This window comes from Octopus sinensis, linkage group LG5 (genome assembly GCF_006345805.1).
Source record: "Octopus sinensis linkage group LG5, ASM634580v1, whole genome shotgun sequence".
NCBI classification, from domain to species: Eukaryota; Metazoa; Mollusca; class Cephalopoda; order Octopoda; family Octopodidae; genus Octopus; species Octopus sinensis.
Window position 1 is genome coordinate 108,380,093 of NC_043001.1, and position 24,224 is coordinate 108,404,316.

Below are 24,224 nucleotides of genomic sequence, written 5' to 3' on the forward strand. Positions count from 1 at the left end.
AGGAAACCCTTTATATCAACCAAGTAAAAAGGTGAAATTTTGACAAAAGAGACTAACAGGGTAAGTACCAGAATTTGGAGAATGTATAATCATCAATTATGTTTCACATAATAAAATCCAAGAGATATATATTGTATACGGTGCGAATGTAGTTTCTTTACAAACTGTCCTTTAGTCTTTGATTTAAGTCATCAGACCCCACTTTACGTGATAACCATTCATTAACTTATGCTACAAATACCAACATATGTAAATATATACACAGATGAAAGCACAAGGTGATGGCTAACCTTATAACATAACCAAAACTTCTGCACGTTTTACCCTTGACTGGCTTCCATGTCGGTGGCAAGTAAAAACCACCAACCGATCGTGGCTGTTGCCAACCTCCCCTGGCACCTGTACCAATGGCACGTAAAAAGCACCATCCATATGTGGTCAATGCCAGCGCCACCTTGACTGGCTTCCATGCCGGTGGCATGTAAAAAGCACCCACTACACTAACAGAGTGGTTGGCGTTGGGAAGGGCATCCAGCTATAGAAACACTGCCAGATCAGACTGGAGCCTGGTGCAGCCTCCTGGCTTCCCAGACCCCGGTCAAACCGTCCAACCCATGCTAGCATGGAAAACAGACGTTAAACGATGATGATGATGATGACACAACATCCATTTTTGCCAATACAATTTTCTTTGCATAATACTCTTTCTTTGCATGCTTTCAATAATATAAATTATAGCTGTAGCATTGCATACAGATGCACAATTTGATGCATCTTATGTTTCAACAATCATTTGGCACAGCTAAGATCTTCTTGCTTTTACTTTGTATCACAACTAATGAACAATAGCACTATCGGTTACAACTGTCCAAACTGCCAATCAGGCCTTGCTTACTAGGATTGCCTCAAACCACTAAAGCTCTGTTCTCTACAACACCACTATGAAATGCTATACTGTTTGTATATTGTGTAGAATGTACCATCAGAATCACTCAAACTATGTATCACGTTTAAAAAATTACTCATCACAACACATTATCAGCCGGCAACACTGTTTTTTTTTTAAACCCAAGTTGCCCTGCTTTATTCAACACTATCTGGAAACAGATAGAGTGTGGGCTACTAACCCCAAGATTCCAAGTTCAATTCCAGACAGTGACCTGAATAATAATAATAATAACATAAAAAAATATCTTAGGAATCAGAACCTATGTTCGAAATTTCCCCCAGACACCTGATGAAGGCTGGAGGGTATATCAGCCGAAATGTTGTGTTAACAATAAACAAGGTGAGGACAAATATCCGTCAAATGTAAATAATGTAAAGAATGGAAATAATGTACATAATTCCTCGTCTCTTAAATATAAAACTGTACTAAGCATTTTGCCTGGCATGCTAATAATTCTGCCAACTCGCTGCCTTAGAAAGAATTATTAACATTGCATAGTGAGTACTCTTTACATGTGTGTCAGTGCGTGAGTGTGTGTGTGTGTGTATGTGTGTGTGCATGTACAGCTGTGATATCTGAAGATGACAGGAGATTTCCCAAATGTAACAACAGTTAATTTGTTGAACATGCAAGATAAAAATAAATGCTTTCAAATAATGTATATATAAAAAAAATGTATATGCAAACAATGAAAATCTCGAGGATCTGAAATATAGATTATTAATCACAAGAAACAACTAGAGACATCTGGATAATAACATCGAATGAAATATGCTTATTTAGTTACCTCGTTAATTAAAAAGGAGGCGGCCATAGTTTGACAGGTATAAAAAAATCCCAATGTACAATCAAAATTAATCTGCCACCTGGAAATTACTAAAAGGCTTAACCAAATTTTGTTGGGTCTTGGGAGTGTCATGATGCCAATAATAACATATGCACAGGTTCAATTTCACTTCTATATTGTTAGTCAATTGGTTGAATATCTTACTGTGAATTCACATCAAGAATCTCGCAAACAAAATACAAAATCAACTTAACTACAGATCAAACTTAAATATTGATTTCAAATCTTGACACAAGGTCTGCTTTTCAGGGGAGGGGGATGAGTTGACCTCATTGACCCCCATGCTCAACAGGTACTTATTTTTATCAACCCTGAAAGGGCAAAAGGTAAAAATCAACCTCAGTGGAAACTGAACTCGGAATGTAAAGAGCCAACATTGAATGCGTTATCCCAATGAATATTTGCAAAATTTTAAAAAGAGAAATAACAAGAATTTATCAGCAAAAAATAACAATAACAATACTAACATTCTACTAAGGATTTGTGTTTTTATTGTTTTATATTCTTGATTATAAGATGGACTGTTTTGTAGAGGGAAAATTGCTGGCCAGTCTGTTGGAGTGACTAGTTAACTCTTTCGTTACAATATTTCTGTTGAGATGCTCTGTGTCTCTTTCAATTATTTTAAATATAACAAAGAATTTAGTAAAATAACTTAGTTATCATTAAGCTAGTGTTAGGAGCACAAATTGTGACTAAGGTTTGGTGGAAGATTTTAATTCAAAACTTATGAAAACAAGATATTTGTACTACAGAGCCACAGGTGGTTTCAGCCAGGTTGGTATCGAAAGGGTTAATGAATGAAAATGTATTCCTTGAGCTGCATGAAAAAGTAACTGAACAACACCCACAAACATTTAACAGAAGATTTTATCATCACACATAAAGTCAAACTGCATAGGTCTTTTACTAATAACAACAGCAATAATTAAATACTGGTAGAGATATACTACTTGGAGTCTACTACAAGATTTTGATATGGCAAGTGACCATCTACCATCTATTTTAACCATTTGGCATTGGTGAGAATGGTGTAGCTGCCTCAACATTCTACATGGCAAGCGGTAAGATGTGTGAATGACTTGGCTGGTCTCAACACTCTGCACAGAGGTAAGGCAACAAAATCGGCTTTTTTAAGAGCACAAGAAGAAGAATCTAGGAGGCTGAATTACACGATGGCTTGGCACTGATTGGAAGTTTAACAGACTGATCACATAAAATAATCTGGTTCGGTTATGATGTCTGACCTAGTGGGTCTTGTTTCAAATCACCACTACAGAAGTTTGACCCATATGATATCAACCTGCCTATGGCCACCTTTGATTCAGAGTGGTTGGCATTAGGAAGGGCATTGAGCTGTAGAAACCTTGCCAGATTAGATTGGAGCTTGGCGCAGCCTACTGGCCCTCCAATCCCCAGTCAAACCATGCAACCCATGCCAGCATGGAAAACAGACACTAAACGATGATGATAATGATACAATATGCTTTAATATTTGTATATTAATTAATAATCATGGAAGATTGAAATTACTCAGTGTTACTACTTAAAGTTACACAAATATTTTTGATAATAGGTCTGTTCATATGGAAGTGTCCCAGGGCTAAACAACAACAACAAGTTTCCTACAACTAGAATCCATGTTACATTTGTAGCAAAGAAGTTATTTTGCAGCTCTTATCTCTTATTTTAAATCAACTTCGAAAACCCAAACTGAACTAACAAATTAATTGGGCCATTTCATCAACTAATTTAGCTTCTGAAAAAAAAAAAAAATTCTTTAAATATTAAGAATATAAAAAATTCCATTGCTACTGCAGCTACATAAATGCTGCTGGAAAAAAAGGAGAAAAACGGAATCAGCATCACCATCCACTCCAGGCCTGAAAATATTCCAGTTATTTGGTATTTGGCAATCATTATTATCATTGGTGGTATGCTGATAAAGGATTACAAATATTATGTGCATATGCGGGAGTGGCTGTGTGGTAAGTAGCTCGCTAACCAACCACATGGTTCTGGGTTCAGTCCTACTGTGTGGCATCTTGGGCAAGTGTCTTCTGCTATAGCCTCGGGGCCGACCAATGCCTTGTGAGTGGATTTGGTTGATGGAAACTGAAAGAAGCCTGTCGTATATATGTATATATATATATATATATATATATATATATATATATGTGTGTGTGTGTGTGTGTATATTTTTGTGTGTCTGTGTTTGTCCCCCTAGCATTGCTTGACAACCGATGCTGATGTTTTTAGGTCCCCGTCACTTAGCCGTTCGGCAAAAGAGACCGATAGAATAAGTACTGGGCTTACAAAGAATAAGTCCCGGGGTCGATTTGCTTGACTAAAGGCGGTGCTCCAGCATGGCCGCAGTCAAATGACTGAAACTAGTAAAAGAGAGAAAAGAGATATGTATAAATATATAAACACACACACATATATGTATATATACAGTGATACCTCGCAGTATGAGTTTAATTTGTTCCATGACCGAACTCGTCTTACGATTTACTTGTTTTACGAATCAATTTTCCCCATTGAAATTAACTAAATTATAATTAATCCGTTCCAGCACCCAAAAAAACACTCAAAATAATTTTCCATGGGTTTCAATACAGAAAAGGTGTAGTTACATGTAAAATGGCAATTATAAAAAAAGCAAATGCAAAGGAAATATGTAAACTGGTTTTATTAACTGAATAACATTAAAGGCGAGATGATTTGTGTGCTTGTACTGCGGATTTTCCACTCATACTTCAAGACAAAAATTCGCACAAGCCTTGGCTCAAAAAGCAAACTGCCTGTACAATGGGACACTCATGTACATTATCTACATTTGACAGATATTTGTCCTCATCTTGTTTGTTGTTAACACAATGTTTCAGCTGATGTACCCTCCAGCCTTCATCAGGTGTCTTGGAGAAATTTCAAACATGGGTTCTCATTCCTAAGATATTTTTCAATGTTGTTGTTATTATTATTATTAATATCCAGGTCACTGCCTGGAATCGAACTCAGAATCTTGGGGTTAGTAGCCTGCACTCTTAACCACTATGCCATATGACCGTGGGCAATTATGGAGTGAATTTTAGGGCTTACAAATAATAATAATAATAACAACAACATCGAAAAATACCTTAGGAATGAGAACCCATGTTCAAAATTTCCCCAAGACACCTGATGAAGGCTGGAGGGTACATCAGCCAAATATCCGTCAAATGTAGATAATGTAAATAAGAATTTATTTAAAATTGCACAAAATGCTGTTGGACAAAAAAATCATCAGACAAAAAGACATTGGACCAAAAGACGTGGACAAAGTGATGTTGGACAATGTGACATCAGAAGAAAGTTGGGTCGCAGGTGGCATGCTGTAAAAAAAAAAAAAAAAAAGCACCCATGCTGATGCCACATTAAAAGCGCCTAGTATACTCTGTAAAGTGGTTAGCAATGCTAAGGAAGGACATCAAGCCATAGTAACCTTGCCAAAACGGACAACTGAAGTCTGGTACAGCCCTCTGGCTCGCCAGCTTCTGTCAAACTGTCCGACCGATGTCAGCTTGAAAAACAAGCATTGGATGATGATGATGAGTGAATGAATTAATGAATGAATGAAAACAGATGAACTTTATGTTTGACAGAGTAATATCAAAATGCTAACGGGTTAATCCAGTGGATGTGTTTGGCCAGATTAGCAGAGGTTTAGTTAATCCGGCAGGAAATGAATCTTCTTTCTAAAATCCATTCATTCCTTACTTTAGTTTCTCCAATAACACTTGTATCCCAGTTTTGCACAAATATTCTTCATTGCACCAGTTTGGTTATTTTAATAAATCCCAAAAGTATTGAATCAATGACATTGGTTGTTGGTGGTAAACAATTGCTGGTACCAATTAGGAGACAGATAAGAACATTCTGGTTTATTGAACAAAAATTATTGTTTATCATGAAATATGTATCAGCTTCAGGAAAGCCGAAATAATATCATTAGTCACTGGGGGGAAAACTTTTGATATAAAAATAATTAACATCACCACTAAGATAATTAACTAAAATATCAAGGAAAAAAAATACAAAATACAAGGAAAAACAAGCAACGGAACAAAAACAGTGTAGCCCAGTAGATTATATTTTCATTAAAATTTGGCCAGCCAAAGGCAATTGTGTTGATATTGAAATTGTATTTACTAAAGAACTTTAAAATATTTCAGTGTGGAAAAGGAAACAGCAAAATGCTAATAGAGATGAATAATAGGGGTAAAAGAAAAAAAAGAAACAAAAACTGCTGCCACTGTTAAATTAGTCATTAACTACATTGTCCTCTTAATTAGTGACTAATTAGAGAATTCTTCATATTGTACGATAGTATAGCTTAATAGGAGCGTCTTCCTTTTTGTCGCATTTTATGGAGAAACCCAAGTAGATAAACGCTGACTGTTAAACTGATAATCTAATATGCTAACATACTGACATTCTTGGGAGAATATTAATCGATTCTGTATTGAAACAAATTCCTTTGATTCGGTAACATCTAAGTCAACACGTGTTTCTGTGAAAACCAACATTCTAAGATATAGAAAATCAAACTGGTGAATCAAATTATTAATGCTATCATCATCATCATCGCTACTACTGACTCCAATGTTTCTGCAACCTCCTGTTAATCATATGCCGGGTTATTTTCCATGACGATATAACAGTAGAACCACTTCTTTGATTAAACCTAACTCTTTATCCTTTCAACTGACCCTTGTACAATTTTCAATGCCACATTCCAAATCCATTTACATCAGCTTGCTAACCAACCACATGGTTCCGGGTTCATAGGCGCAGGAGTGGCTGTGTGGTAAGTAGCTTGCTAACCAACCACATGGTTCCGGGTTCAGTCCCACTGTGTGGCATCTTGGGCTAGTGTCTTCTGCTATAGCCCCAGGCCGACCAATGCCTTGTGAGTGGATTTGGTAGACGGAAACTGAAAGAAGCCTGTCGTATATATGTATATATATATAAGTGTGTGTGTGTATATGTTTATGTGTCTGTGTTTGTCCCCCTAGCATTGCTTGACAACCGATGCTGGTGTGTTTACGTCCCCGTCACTTAGCGGTTCAGCAAAAGAGACCGATAGAATAAGTACTGGGCTTACAAAGAATAAGTCCCGGGGTCGATTTGCTTGACTAAAGGCGGTGCTCCAGCATGGCCGCAGTCAAATGACTGAAACAAGTAAAAGAGTAAAAGAGTAAAGAGTGGTTCTTAGCAAGGTTCCATATGACCTTTGAGGGTCCACATAAGATTTCATTGTTGAAACCAGGGCTGTGTAGTCAGAGTTGGAAACAATTAAGAGATAGTCGGAGTCAGAGTCGGTAAAAGTATACTGACTCCGATTCAGTGGATTCAGTTCCACTGCATGGCACCCTGGACAATTTGGTAGATAAAATCTGAAGGAAGTATGTCATGTGTGTGTGTGTGTGTGTCTTTATATATATGCATATATACAATGGGCTTCTTTCAGTTTCAGTCTACCAAATCCACTCACGAGGCTTTGGTCGGCACAAGGCTATAGTAGAAGACACTTGGCCAAGGTGCCACGCAGTAGGACTGAACCTGGAACCATGTGGTTGGTAAGCAAGCTACTTACCACACAGCCACTCCTGGCTAGTTATGATTTTTAAATATTTGCTCCCAACAACACAGCCAATAAATGAAGGCTATTGTAGATTCATCAGCTAATAAAGTGGTATTCATTATATTCTATCTCTATCTCTTATTTACTTGTAAAACCTCCCTCGCTGCACCTTCATTTACATAATAGATGCATTCAAAAAGAACCAACCAGACAATCTAAAATTCACCATTACAGTATCTCAAATCTCTGAGATGTTATTTGAGAAGTTTACTGCACCAAATTACACATAAAAAATGTCATCGTAATACAAGCAGAATCATTGACAGTCAAGTGTAGGAAATATAAAGCAGAGAGATTAAAAGTTTACGCAAACCAATAAATCAACGACCAAATGTTAAAGAGCAACTGAACGTTGTTAATAATGATTTCACTGTTTCACACACGAAGACGCACATTACTATGAAGTGAAGAAGACCATGTGGCACATAAGAGCCTCATGTTAGGACTTTTATTGTGGTGTTGTAAGGAATTCACCTGACATGCACCACCGTCGCAACGGTCAACAGTATGGAACAGCATCTGGTTGTCAAAATAATCCGACAAAGCAGTATGGTGAGAAATATCACCAAATGTGTCAATAGACACAGCAGATGAGCCCAATAATGGAACCTATACATCAGTCACAGGTGAACTGCAATCCGTGGGTATGTATATATGTATGTATGTATTATGTATGTGTGTGTGTGTGTGTGAGTATATGTTTGTGTGTCTGTGTTTGTCCCCCCCCACCATCACTTGACAACCGATGCTGCTGTGGTTACGTCCCCATAACTTAGCAATTCGGCAAAGAGGCCGATAGAATAAGTACTGGGCTTACAAAGAATAAATCCTGGGGTTGATTTGTACGACTAAAGGCAGTGCTCCAGCATGGCCGCAGTGAAATGACTGAAACAAGTAAAAGGATAAAAAGGCTATCACTAATACCAACGCAGCAAACTAACTCCCAACGGATACAGTGTTATTTAGAAGCGAAGGAAACAACCAACAGCCTACAAACAGATAACAACCTATGGACGAGCATTACTTCAAACGAAACATAACATTATATTCAAAAATCATAAACGTGATTTCCTTACCAATCCCAAATGCTGACTAATAAATATTTCCAGCAAAAAGTAGAATCAGTAAAAGTATTGTAGATTCCATCAATTTGGTTGTAGCATTAAACAGGTCGCTACTGTTCAGTTCTGGAATAATAGTATATCTATCTTACCATCGTGTACTTCGGTTATGTAGATAATGAGCGGGGGTTTTTTTTGGGGGGGGGGGATTTTTTTCTAATTTATGTTGTGTGACATAGCAGTTTTCTGGTTTTATTCTGATTAGTGATTCTAGCATTAATTAATATGCAAGCAAGAAAGTCTTTGCTATTTTTATATATTTCTTTACTGCCCACAAGGGGCTAAACATAGAGGGAACAAACAAGGACAGACAAACGGATTAAGTCGATTACATCGACCTCAGTGCAAAACTGGTACTTTATTTATCGACCCCGAAAGGATGAAAGGCAAAATCAAACTCGGCGGAATTTGAACTCAGAACGTAATGGCAGACGAAATACCTATTTCTTTACTACCCACAAGGGGCTACACACAGAGAGGACAAACAAGGACAGACAAATGGATTAAGTGGATTATAATGACCCTAGTGCGTAACTGGTACTTTATTTATTGACCCCGAAAGGATGAAAGGCAAATTCGACCTCGGCAGAATTTGAACTCAGAACGTAACGACAGACGAAATAGCTAACATTTCTGCCAGCTCGCCACTGTCTTTGCTATTTCATAATGGTTCTGTTTGGAGCTCAGCATGTCAGCCAAATATTGATTGATGTAGCTCAAGGATCCAATGATACAAAGTTTGTGAATTGACAAGAATGTATATTCTAAATTTGCTGCAGAAGAGATTCTGTTCTATAGAGTTTGGTTGATCATGCCATGGAATTTATTACAAAAGGTGTTTATCAACAGATTAATGGAATCAGAATTAAAGACTACAGTTAATGCAAATCAAAGTATAGCTAATTTATTAGATATAACTCTAGATTTAAATATTACCCTATAAATCCAACAAGAAATTTTAGTACGTTAATATAAATTCCAGTCAAATTCTGAGAGTCATAAAAGACTTCATGACAACAATAAGTGCATATCCCCTTATAAGGGACCCTATTATCGTGCTGCACATTATTAGAAAAGCAGTGGCTTTAAAGATATAATATATTGCATACAACATAAATATTCATAGATGTTAAAATAGGAAGGGAAATATTACGTGGTACAATCTTTCCTACAGTTTAAATATACATTTTAATGTCAGCAGAATTTTCCCATAAATAAGCATTTTACTATACACCATAGGTATCATGAAGTCTTCAATAAAAATATTAAAGGGAACTACAGTTGCACCAAAAACTTAGCTTCTGTTCCCTGTATAAACAAATGAAACACATTCTTTATGAACACATTAAATTCTTCCCCTGTATGTAATTGTAACAACCATATCTGTCCCCTGTGTCTTGAGCTACAGTCTTTTGCAAATACCAATAAAACACTAAGCTATAGAGAGTTCACTAAAAATCCTTTTAAAAATGGATTCTCACAAAAATATTTTAAATTCAAAGACTCTTTACTGTTTCACTATCCAAATATACAAGAGTTTAAAGGATGATAATATTAATAATTAAAGGCGGCGAGCTGGCAGAAACGTTAGCACACCAGGCAAAATGCTTAGCAGTATTTTGTCTGTCTTAACGTTCTGAGTTCAAATTCTGCCAAGGTCGACTTTGTCTTTCATCCTTTCAGGGTCGATTAAACAAGTACCAGTTATGCACTGGAGTCAATGTAATTGACTTAATCCCTGTGTCTGTCCTTGTTTATTCCCTCTATGTTTAGACCCCTGTGGGCAATAAAGAAATAATATTAATAATTAAAAGATTGAACAGGCCATTGTAGAAGAAGCTTCTCCCAAAATAAATGGTTCCCGGAAGTGAGAGCTCTGTCTCTTGAAATACAATATTCTACAACAGCCTTTTGTAATTCTAAGCAAAGAACTGACCTGTTGAATTCTTGCAGACAGTTCCAAAAAAATGTTCCCGTTAGTTGGTAGATGGAAATTCCTCAATAGAATATTAATTCAAACATAATGAACTGGCCATACTTTAAAAGATTGTCCCCTGTGTCAAAAACAATAATGCATTCATAAACACTTCCCCCTACTCATATGATATTTGTTCTTTCTTTTTCTTTTTTTTTAGCACAAGATACAGAGGAGATGAATACAATGGATTTTTCTAATTTATTTTGGGTGTTTTTCATAATTTTAACAGCAACCAATCAAATCTCAAAGTGTTTTTAAAGTGTTTCAACAGCAACCAATCATATCACAAAGTGTTTTCAACTACTTTGGCTAATATTTGTCATGTTGATGCTTTTTAAAAATCATTTTTTTAAAAATCAGAAATATTAAAACCCAAGTTGCAATTCAAGAAACTTTTAATAACACATCATTCTTTTGGCGGAGGTAAAGGACATGCACTGCACCCGCTTTCAGTTATTTTTTGTGGAAGGGGGCCCTACAGAAACCTGCTTTTTTGGCTGCAGAGATTCCGAATCTGCTAAAAAAAAAAAAAAAAAAAAACAAATCAGCATTTCAAAATTTAAATTCTAATAATCTCCATATTTTTCTATGTATTTCGCCCCACAAAAATTACTAAAAAAAGTGAAAAATTGGTGGGGAGAAATTAAAATTTTGAAAAGCAAATTTTTTTTTTTTTTTTTTTGCAGATTCGCAATCACCACAGTCAAAAAAATGGGTTTCTGTAGGAAAAAAAAAACAAAACAAAGAAAAACTGAATTGGGGTGCAGTCCATATCCTTTACTCATGGTGCCATGCAGTGTGGCTGAACCCAAAACCCAGTGGGCTGGAAAGCAAGCTTCTTAACCATAGAGCCAAGCAATATAAATATTAATTTTAAAAAAACTTCAAATATACAGGTGTCGGAGTGGCTATGTGGTAAGTAGCTTGTTTACCAACCACATGTTTCTGGGTTCAATCCCACTGTGTGGCACCTTGGGCAAGTGTCTTTTACTATAGCCTTGGGCCGACCAAAGCCTTGTGAGTGGATTTGGTAGACGGAAACATATACATATATGTGTGTGTGTGCATGTTTGTGTGTCTGTGTGTGTGTTGCCAATATCGATTGACAACCGATGCTGGTGTGGTTATGTTCCCATAACTTAGCGGTTCGGCAAAAGAGACCGATAGAATAAGTACTAAGTCCTGGGGTCGATTTGCTCGACTAAAGGCGGTGCTCCAGTATGGCCACAGTCAAATGACTGAAACAAGTAAAAGAGTAAAAGAGAGTATAAGATAAAATGGATGTAAAACAAAGGGTCAACCATACAAAACATTTTATGCAAGGGGAAATAATGCAGTTTCCTAGCATAAAATTACACACACACACAAACACACATATAACCAATAATTTATGCACAACAGCATGAATATTCAAATTTATAGACATATATTAATTGTCTTGTATAGGACTGTTTACAGTTGAGAAATATCTACACACTGTTGGCCTAGTTCTCATTGCAGACCAAACAGCAAAATGTATAAAATCTGGAAAAGATTATACACAGAATAATATAAGTGAATGTTAGAGATGAAAACAATTAGAGTACAATGGCAGTTTTGTTGAGTGAACGGAAGGGCTTCATAAGGGACTGGAAGACCAGGATCTATTAATACAGATCCAAATTTATTTTTAGAAGCAGAATAAACAATAATCTTTGTAAAAGGATATAAGACTTAAACAACAACAACAAAGATATGTTGATGGCTGCAAGCATGGCAGCACAGTCAAATGATCCAAAAGTAACAAGGGTCTTGGATTCAAACCCAATGTAGAGCACTCTTGGCAAGTGACTTTTACAAATAAGACTTTATATAATCATCATCATCATCATCATTTAACATCCGCTTTTCATGCTAGCATGGGTTGGACGAATGATTGAAGGCTGGCAAACCAGATGGCTGACAAGGTTTCTACAGCTGGATGCCCTTCCTAATGCCAACCACTCCGAGAGTGTAGTGGGTGCTTTTTACGTGCCACCAGCACGGGGCCAGTCAGGTGGTACTGGCAACGACCTCGCTCGAATCTTTTACACATGCCACCGGCACAGGTGCCAGTAAGGCGACGCTGGTAACAATCACACTTGAATGGTGTCTTTTACGTGCCACCGGCACAGAGGTCAGATAGCCGCTCTGGCAACGATCATGCTCGGATGGTGCTCTTAATACCCTACTAGCACAGGGCTCGAGGAAGAAAATCAGAACTTCAGATAAAAGACAAGAAAGACACATAGAAAAGGAATCTCATAAATCTATCACAGACACAGATTACTTTTAGTAAAATAGCTTTTGTTTATAGAAGGAGAAATGTGTGCAGAGACGGAGATCAATTTTAAAAGTTCATTTTAGCATGACTATTTTGATAGCCTTCCAAAGTTGCTAATCCAGATGATTTGGTTATCTTTCTTTCACTGAGGTCATCCAAATACTGTGAGGTAGATTTCAAGGATGAGAAAAGAAGATTAAAAAAAAAAATTACTATTGGTTGCAGGCTTCTTGCTACTACAGTATCCGTCATCTCACAGAAGCAGCAAAGCCAGATATGTTATGGCTGTCTTTTGGGACAGCACCATCCACTTTGTTCTCCAACAATATAATGCTCAGGAAGTGAAAAAACGTTTTGAGCCTTCACTCTTCCACAGAAAGGAACACAGAAATTAACAAGGAGAGAAAATAATATATATATACACACACACACACATACATACACACACACAATGGGCTTCCATACAGTTTTTGTCAACCAAATTCATTCACAAGACATTGTTTGGCTCAGAAGAAGACACTTGCCCAAGGTGCCATGCAGTGGGACAGAACCTGAAACCACATGGTTGCTAAGCAAGCTTCTTAACCACAAAGCAATTCCCTTGCCTATAAACTTTATCTCTCTTTCTCTCTCTTACCTTGCAACTAATACTTTATCTTTGCCACTCTTAGACGGAGAAGAGGAGTCTCAAAATATTAGCTTCTTCATTCCTCACACGAAAAGAGATAATTAATATCCCGAGAATAAATAGATTCAGGGAAAATTTGATATGTTTTCTGTTAAGTAACAGATTTGTTCAAACTCTCAGCTCAAACTGGAAACAAAATGTAAATACAATGGACTGACTATCTCGTACATCTCAGCTAAATGATATCAGAAATCCTACTAACGTATTTTATATGACTTCAGATATCTCCTGTAAGTGAAAATATTCCTTAAAATAAAACTCAAATTAATAGGACTGCTATCTGAATAGAAAGTAAGTCACATGGGCTAAAGAAAAGCAAAGGTGTTCTATATTTAAGAGATGAGGAATTATGTACATTATTTACATTATTTATATTTGAAGGACACTTGTCCCCATCTTGTTCGTTGCCAACACATTTCGGCTGATACACCCTCCAGCCCTCATCAGGTGTCCCGGAGAAATCTCAAACCTGGCCTCCCACTCCTAAGGCACGTTTTTCAATGCTTTTATTATTATTATTATTATTATTCAGATCACTGCCCGGAATCAAACTCAGAATCTTAGGTTTAACCATGGGCATATGGCATAGTGGTTAAGAGCACGGGCTACTAACCCCAAGATTCTGAGCCCAATTCCATATAGGAACTGTGAGTGGATTTGGTAGACAGAAACTGAAAGAAGCCCGTCGTGTATGTATGTATGTATATGTATATATATATATATATATATATAATATATATATATATATATATGTGTGTGTGTGTGTGGTGTGTGTGTGTGTATGTTTGTGTGTCTGTGTTTGTCCCCCCAGCATCGCTTGACAACTGATGCTGGTGTGTTTACGTCCTCATAACTTAGCAGTTTGGCAAAAGAGACTGATAGAATAAGTACTAGGCTTACAAAGAATAAGTCCTGAGGTCGATTTGCTCGACTAAAGGCGACGCTCGAGCATGGCCACAGTCAAATGACTGAAACAAGTAAAAGAGTAAAAAAAGAGTAAAGAGTATGGGCTTTTGGAAAATCCTACATAATGTGTGTGTGTGTGTCTATACATGTATATATATCTGTGTGTGTGTGTGTGTGTGTGTGTATATATATATGTGTACATATATACATAGACATACATACACTCACACACACACACATATGTCTAACTGATGCCATCATCATTTAATGGATGTTTGATGATGCCTATTGCATGGTAGCTTGTGAAGGATGAACTCTGTTGGTTTGCTATTTTTCTTTGCCACTAATTACTAAAACAAAATAAAAACGAAAACACAATTAATTAAAACTGAGACAATTAAAGTCCAGGTAATAATCACAGCTGTTGAAGTATCAACAACTGAACTTGCGAACAATGTGGTCAATTGGATAGCTGCTTGACCTAATAGCCATCAGTCTTATTTTCAAGTGATACGGCTGTTCTTCACTTAATAGGGTTAACCATTTCAAGTAGAGAGAGATCAGCCGATCTTAAACATATTTGAACTGTCACATATGACAGGTTTATAGACACCTGAAGGCTAGTTCAGATGATCACTTATATGGAAGAATCTCAACCATTTTTGGTCATTTCAGCTTGTGTCATTGAAGACAAGATTAATAACAAAAGATGAAAGACTACAAAGGCAGTAAAGGAGACACCATTAATGGGTGCTACAAGTAGACATAAACTTGAAGAGAAAGAAGAAAATATTTGATTGAATATTTTTAGTTATGACTAGCAGTATCGCCCGGCGTTGCTCGGGTTTGTAAGGGAAATAACTATATAAGCATTTTTAGAGATGTAAAGTATAATAGCCATCTCAATATGGCTAACCATATACTGTAGCTTTTTACATTCTGAGATTTAATAATAAATTTTTAGAGAGTTACTTCCCTTATATATGCCAAAAATGCATTAAAAATGGGAAAAATTGATGGTAAATTTTTTTTTAAATCATAGACTCATCGTAGATGCGTGCTAATACCCAGAAGGGCTCGATATGAATCACGACTATAAGATACCCGGTTTTGGTTAAACTGCACCGCAAAATGTGGGAGTAGTTAGGAATCTAAATCGTAGGAGACAGACAGCACACAACCTCTCTTTTATATATAAAGATTACAAAGACTAAATTAAAACTAACCTTATTCTTTATGCAACAGTCATTAGTCTCCCTATTATTGGAGATTAGTCGTTTACTCAACAATGTAATGACAACAATATTGAAAATAAGATTCTACATACATGTTATCAAAATATACTCCAAGGACTGTACAGATAGCTTTCTAAAAGTAAAAGGTAGTTTCTGTTACTAAGGTGACCTAATTAGTACTGGAAGTGACTTCAGTGAAAGTATAATAACTAGACTAATAAAATGATTTAAGAAGTTCAAGATGTTACTCCTGTTGGCAACAGAGGGCATCTATCTACACAAAAGGTAGAAACAAAGGTCGTATGTGTGATAAGTGTCATACTATGCAATGACGAAGCATAAACCTAAAAATGAAAGAGAATTTTAATCGGCTGCAGAGAAATTCACTGAATATTGATTTGATGTGACTTTATCAGCAAAGGAAAGGCTGTGAACTTGGGACATTTTCAGTGCCTTTGACAAATATGGGAGGAAGAAAGGAAGTTACCCCCATGACTGGAGAACTGAGCTAAATGCATACATCAACATAAACTGCTGAGGCCAAGTGAGGGTTTTAAACTAGGTTCTGGATTAACACTTTAGCATTCAGATTATTCTGTTAAAAGTAATGCTTATTTATTCATATTATTTTGAATTGATCATGGATTATCTTGTAGTATCTGGCTGGTCTGAACATTAAAAACAGGTAGAATATTTGGGCCAGTCAGGGCTGGCTTAAATGCTAAAGGGTTAAGTCAAACAACCTTTCACACCGTGTCCATTGACCAACTTCACTCAGAAAGTTGATCCAAGGCTGGATGACACTTGCCAGAAGTAATATACAGTGGCATTAAACCTAAAACCACATAGTTGCAAAGCAAATTCAACCATATTTCGTTTTGGGGTTTGGTTTGCAAGATTCTGGTGTGTTTACGTCCCCCATCACTTAGCAGTTTGGCAAGAGAGACTGATAGAATAAGTACTAGGCTTACAAAGAATAAGTCCTGGGGTTGATTTGCTCAACTAAAGACAGTGAAAAGACTTAAAAAGGTTGCAAGATGCAACAAAAATTTTAGGAAAACAAGAATAAGAAATAAGTGGAAATTTTACCGGTGAGTGTGTTAAATTATAAGGCACTAAAAGAACTCCCTAGACACAACGGAAAATTCAACCATGTTAGAAAAAGGAGGGATACATTGAATAATGTGGCGCAAAGTAAACTATTTCCTGAAAGGTGAAGAAAACAAATAAGGTAGGATGGCCAAAGCTGGAAAGTCTTTCATTATATATCTGCTCCATCTGGTTTAAAGAACAACAGCAACAGAAGTGGAGGCGCAATGGCCCAGTGGTTAGGGGAGCAGACTCGTGGCCATAAGAACGCGGTTTTGATTCCCAGACCAGGCATTGTGAGTGTTTATTGAGTAAAAACACCTGAGCTCCACGAGGCTCCGGCGTGGGGTGGGGTGGGGGAGGGGGTTTGGATTAACCCCGCTGTACTCTTTCACCACATTACACTCTCACTCTTTCTTCCTACTTCTGCCACAAAGCAGAGGAACCATGGTGTAACCCACTATGGTGTGGTAAACTTTCAGACCATAGTCTAGATTGCGAATCCTCTGTACCCCAGGATGGTTCAGCTCTCCATCCATTAAAAGCCACTGTTTACGGAACGAGAATAATAACATAGCTTGTGGGGCTAATGGTGTGAGTCCTGATTGGAAGAAGAACAGCAACAACAACAACATTACTGAATTGAAAAGCAAGTGAACACCATGTAAACAACTACTACTACTGCTGCTGCTGCTACTACTACAACTTTACACTGCAGCAAAATCCTAAAGCCCTATTCCAAATCAATGATTAAACTTTTAAGTTACCAGCCAATCATCAACGCAATCATAATCATTTCATGTAACACCTATGATCCAATGATGATAGAAGATAACAGCAGCTACTACTACTACTGCTATTACTACCACCACAACCACAAAATCAATTGTTGCCTCACAGCTGTTACCATGGTAACCCATCTTGTTTATCTGTATTTAACGAACTGACTCTCAAATGTCAGTTAATACATCCACAGCCACATTAAAGAACAAAAGCTGCTAAACATGCAATACACACACACACACACATGCACATGCAACACACCTGTTAAATAGATACGATGGGAGAATGAGTGGGGGAGGGAAGTTACACCTGTCATTAAGAATTGATGGCTTGTCAGTCATTGTAACAGGAGTTCAAAACAGAAAATGTAATTCAAATAGATCCTGAGCCCCAGGGGAACTTTTAAGGACTAATATTGATATTTCACACACACACACATACATATATATATATATATATATATATACAAGCGTGCAACACACATACACACACGTGGCGGGGGTGGGGTGGGGGGATTGATTGCATGGCATGAAGCAGATGAGAAAGAAATCTTCCACTGAACAGGATGGCAGTTTATCATTAGATAACATTCCCCCAATGATCTGATGGAAGTATGACTGACTGCTGAGGTGTAGAATAAAGCAGTCTCCCAAGAGAAGAAGGTAAATAAAAAGCGTTCATCTGAGACTAAACAACATCAACGAGATGTAAAAAAGAAGCTGAGAAAGTTGTCTCTACATGGGCACTAGATCTGCTAGAAATAGCAGCTAAATCTCCCTCAAATCAGATTATGCGTTACACCATCTTATATAAAGAGAGGACACATTGGTTAATATAGCCGTAGATATACATTAAATAATATAACCCAAGATACACTTTGGAGTGTATTCGGAAAGTCTGCCGAAAAAATTTTTGCTACAGGAAAATTCGCTTCAGGATTTTGGGCCGTAGGAAAGTTCACCGCAAGACAATTTCACGGAAAAAAAATAATGAATTGTTCCCTTGGTATAGAATTTTTACAACCAACCTATCTAATAGATTACTAGAATCAAACGGTAGTAAACAATGTTCAGCAAAAGAGACCGATAGAATAAGTCCTAGGCTTACAAAGAAGAAGTCCTGGAGTCGATTTGTTCGACTAAAGGCGGTGCTCCAGTATGGCTGCAGTCCAATGACTGAAACAAGTAAAGGAATAAAAGAACAAAAGAAATGATTAATAAAACACAACTAAACATAAATTCTTCCGACTCGACTTTCTACTTGAAATCCTGTCACGGTTGATTTTGCCTTTCATTCCTCTAGGGGTCAATAAAGGCAAAGTACCAGTCAAGTACTGGGGTCATCTGCAGAAACTAACCTTAAACTGCTAACCTTTTGCCTGTATTAGAAACAATTGTTGTATCAGGATTCTGCTGCTATTACAAAAAAAAAATCATTATCTTAACAATATGTTTAAAGACATCTAACGAAGGCACTTTTATTGTTTAAATTATCATATATTCGAATTAATTTGCTTAAATTCTTCAATTACCATTGTTGTGTCGTGGCCCAGTTGCATGTTCAGGTAACATTAATCAATACAGCAAGGAAGTCAGATCAATAAATGTAAAGTATATGTTAAACTATCAACTTGTCATTGTATTTATTTTTAACGTTATGTGGTGGGGAAGCAAGAGGCAAGGTGTTTATTTCTTATCATATTTACTCTCTCTTTTTCTCTCTGTCTCTATCTCTCTCTCTCTTTCACGCTGTCTATTTTTCTTGTCGTCTCATTCTTTCTTGCTCCTTATCAATCTCAAACAAGAGCTCTCTCTCTCTCTCTAGCTTCTCTCAGCAACTCACATTTTTTCCTTCACCACTTCTCACCTTTGTTTTTTTCCCCCACTTTCTTTCTCTCCTTCTCTCTCTCTCTTTCTCTCTACCTATCTTTCTAACTGTCTATTTCTTTCAATAGCTCTCATTCTTTCTCTCTCCCTAACAATTTCTAACAAGCTCTTTTCTTATCTCCCCATTTCTTCTCCTTCATTCTCTCTCTCTCTCTTTCTCCAGCTTCTTCCCCCACCAGCTCACACATTTTCTCTTTCACTACTTCTCTCTCCCCCTACACACACACACACACACACACACCATCTCTTCCATTCATTTCTCTCATTCTTTTTCTTGCCTTCTCATCAATTTTCTTCCTCTTCCATTCTCTCCAAGCAATATATAAATAAATAAATACACAAACCATAATTTATAAACCTTCTCTTCATTCTCCAAACTATTTCATACATTTTTGATCAGCAGACAGATATATCTTTGGTATTTATTTAGTAAGCTCTCGAGAATGAACAGAATAAAACTTAGTCTAGCAGAGTTTGGAACTCGGAAGCACAGGATACCAAACTACAGGCCAAAATTACAGGTATATTCACATTGCTTTGTTTCAAAGCTATATTGTACTGAAGAACATAATTTTAATGTCCATTTTCCTATGCTTGCATGGCTCAGATGGAGTTGACTGAAGTGGGTTGTCTACAGCTGGATGCCCTTCCTGTCACCAACCCTCATTTGTTTCTAAGCAAGGTAATATTTCCCCAAGGTCAGACATGTTTTTACAGAATATTAGAAATGAATCGCGTCCATTTACCATATCATGTGAAGTCAAGAAAAGACACAAACATACACACACACACTAACACATGCACACACACACATATATATATATACAAACCTGTGTATATCTGTGTGTGTATGTGTGTGTGTGTGCACATATATATATAATTCAAAGAGAGTTAGAGGTTGTGAATGCAACCAACTAAGGGATAATATCTATCCAATATACTGCTGGTAGAATACCCAATTATTAATACACAAGTGTTGGTTATTGTGTGGCAATTACCCTACTGAGTATAATAATTAGGTGAGGGTAATAAGTGGTTTTACCCTTAATTTATATGGCAAGAAGAAAATGGAGGGAATCCAGAGGTAGTATTCTTCAACTGTTAGACATTGTATTATGTCAATTTATTTATTTTAAACAGTTCAGATAATATATAAATACATGTGTAAAGTACCAGTAATTACTTACTTCTGGATTCTCTCCATTTTCTTCTTGCCATATAAATTAAGGGTAAAACCACTTATTACCCTCGCCTAATTATTATACTCAGTAAGGTAATTACATATATAATATATATATTTGACTTCTCCTGTGCAAAATCAAAACCATGCCAAAAACTGACCTCACCTGTGCAGGTGCCACTTAAAAAGCACTCAGCCCACTCTGCAGAGTAGTTGGTATTAGGAATGGCATCCAAACGTAAAGACCCTGCCAAAACAGACACAGAAGTATGGTGCAGGCTTTCACCTGACCAGCTCCTGTTAAACTGTCCCTCCCATGCTAGCATGGAAGGGGGACATTAAATGATGATGATATATATAACAAGCTTCTTTTGGTTTCCATCAACTCACTCCACTCACAAGCTTGGATATCTATAGATGCAGCATGAAGTTTTGTCAGTGAACAGGTCGCGGTCTCAAAGCGAAGGAAATATTTTGGCAAATGAAATTTAAACGTTGAAGTGAATCTAACGGTTTTTGTGTGTTTCTTAAATGGCTTATAAACACCTTCCACGCTGCAACTGTTTTCGTTCCAACACACGATCTCAGATCAGGTCACTTGCTATGCAAGTACATCTCCATAATATATATTTATATAAGATATGGGGAGAATTCACCAAAAAAAAACAAAACAAAAGACGAAGACAGGTGTATCAGTTTGACACTAGGGGAAGTGAAAAAGTCTTTAACATTTGGAGTATCTCTATAAAAACAAGATGATAACACCTGTCTATTTACAGGCAATTTTGGCTAAAATCTGTCGGAAAGTTCTGTTTGTACAGTATAGCATGATATTCCACAAATCATAAATATCAGTAAGACAACTTAAACAATGCACACTTGTAAGCAGTTACATAGTATAATTTGATAAAGGAAAAATTAAGCCACAGCACAGCACTGTCGCCTTTCATTCTGTTACAATTCAAGATGGTGGCAATAAAATTAGTGTTAATGCTTTTAATTATCTATTTCAAATATAATTATATTGGATTACTAAAATCAGAAGCTTTATAACATATTAGACACCGAGAAGCAGGCAAGCTGTCTTAATGCTCTTAATCTAATAGATTAAACTAATATATAATTTAAATGTACATAGAAAACAAAACAAAAAAAAAGCCATGACATTCTAAAACAAAATGTCTCTTAGCACACTAATAAAATTAAATAAAACACTAAAAAAAAAAGTTTTTAAAAAAATAAAAGAAAAGAGGAGACATTTAAATGTTTTTGCTGTTAAATCTTTTGATTGATTTCTGTGAATTGAAAGATCTTATCAATAGCTGGGCAATCCTGGAAAATTTCATTGTGTCTTTGAAATTGGTAATCTTTTGAAAACCTGTCATGTTTTATCTCTCACAAACAGATAATTTTTACATTGAAAATATATAAAGCCACCAATGTTTGTAAAGAATCTCTACAAAAACATAAAGGTGATTCCATACAACCTGTTCATGACAGCATGTAATTTAGAAGAATGTGACCCACACAAAGCCAACGAAATATCTATTTATTTTTATTGTTTCGTAACAGATAAAATTTTATAAGGTGATAAACATCATCGAGATAATGGAAGATAGTTTATCTAAGCACAGGCATAGCTGTGTGGTAAGAGGTTTACTTCCCAACCACATGGTTCCAGGTTCAGTTCCACTGCGTGGCGTCTGGGGCAGGGGTTTTCTACAAGAGCCACGGGCTAACCAAAGATTTTGGTAGACAAAAACTAAAAGAAGCCTGTCTCGAGTATACATGTGTATGCGTCTTAGTGTCTACGTTTCTCCCCCAACACTGCCCGACAACTGGTGTTGTAACTTAGCAGTCTGGTAAAAGAGAACGATAGAATAAATATCAGTCTTAGAAAAGAAAGAAAGTAATACTGGCGCTTATTCACTCGACTAAAATTCTTCAAGGCAATGCCCCAGCTTGGCCACAGTCTAATGACTGAAACAAGACAAAAGAAGAAAAAAAACTTTTATCAGGCGTAGGAGTGGCTATGTGGTAAGTAGCTTGCTTACGAACCACATGGTCCTGGGTTCAGTCCCTACTGTGTGGCACCTTGAGCAAGTGTCTTCTACTATAGCCTTGGGCCGACCAAAGCTTTTTGAGTGGATTTGGTAGATGGAAACTGAAAGAAGCCCGTCGTATATATGTATGTATATATGTGTGTGTGTGTGTGTATGTGCACGTGTAATTGTTTGTATGTCTGTGTTTGTCCCCCCAACATCGCTTGACAACTGATGCTGGTGTGTTTACGTCCCCATAACATAGCAGTTCAGCAAACGAGACCAATAGAATAAGTACAAGGCATACAAAGAATAAGTCCTGGGGTCGATTTGCTCGACTAAAGGCGGTGCTGCAGCATGGCCACAAGTAAAACAAGTAAAAGAGTAAAGAGTGTTAAACCTGACTGAGATAATAGAGGATTAAAGTGTGATAGTTTATCTATCGATAGTTTCCAATCGTTTTTCCATCAATCACAGACTTTTTTTCTTTTGTTTTTTAAGTATTTGATTTTACTTAGAATACAATCAGAACCTACACCTTCTATCTCCTTTTGTGTTTTTCTCTTTTGCTAATTCATCTTTCATGTTTCCCATAATAACCATATGAACTGATATCAAAAGCTTTGTGATCTATCTATTATTTTCAAATATAACGTCTATTTTTAACGGGATACTTTCAACTTGTTTCATTTTAATTTTTTTTTTTTTAACACAGCCAATTTTTTTCTTTTTTTTCCTGATTGAAATAATTTCTGAATTAGATAAAATATCAGTAAAAGACCGTCTCCTCCTCCTCACCCCCCCCCATCTCCACCTCCATGTTATTTTTGCATCGAAATCTGAAGGTAATCGTGTTGCAAAATCATGATGTAATTTCAAGCAGACATTTTTAATACAAGCACACACACACACACATCATCATCACTGTCATCATCATCGTTTAACATCTGCTTTCCATGCTGGCATTGGTTGAACAGTTTGACTGAGGACTAGCAAGCCACAAGGCTGTACTAGGCTCCAACCTAATCTGACATATATATATATATATACACACACACATATATATATATATATATATATATATATATATATATATACATATACACACACAACACAGTATGCCAAATGTATGTGTGTCTAAGTTATATATTCATGATCAATGAATGTGTGTGTGTGTGTGTGAGCTTATACATTTATATGTGTGTGTGTACTGTCATCATTTAACATCCATTTTCCTTCCAGTCTATGCCAGCATGGAAAATGGACATTAAATGATGATGATGATGATGATGATGATGCACAAACACACACACATATGCACACATTCTATGTCACTATCATAGAGTGCATGTGCATGTGTGTGTGTGTGTGATCATGAGTTTTACATTAGCTTTTCCACCCAGGTATGGATTGGATGAAACCACAGCTGAGGAATTATGAAAGGGTCTCTAAATGGCATCACCCTATGACAGGATGCCCTTCTTGATGTCAATGTTTACTTGTCTTCCAATTAAGGTACTCTATCATCATCA

General features: G+C 36.7%; 1 protein-coding gene across 2 annotated transcripts in view; it reads right to left on the reverse strand.

Moving 5' to 3' along the window:
* Window positions 1-24,224, reverse strand: part of LOC115211582 (WD repeat and FYVE domain-containing protein 3) — a 302,189-nt gene that overhangs the window by 194,253 nt on the left and 83,712 nt on the right. The window contains exons 1-2 of one of the 2 annotated variants that reach the window (XM_036502991.1): window positions 10,136-10,171; window positions 10,051-10,054 (exon numbers count right to left, since the gene is read on the reverse strand). The exons of the other annotated variant lie outside the window; for it this stretch is intronic. The gene's annotated coding sequence lies outside the window, so the exon portion shown is untranslated. Of the gene's footprint in view, window positions 1-10,050; window positions 10,055-10,135; window positions 10,172-24,224 lie in introns of those variants that run through there. 2 annotated transcript variants of the gene reach the window in all.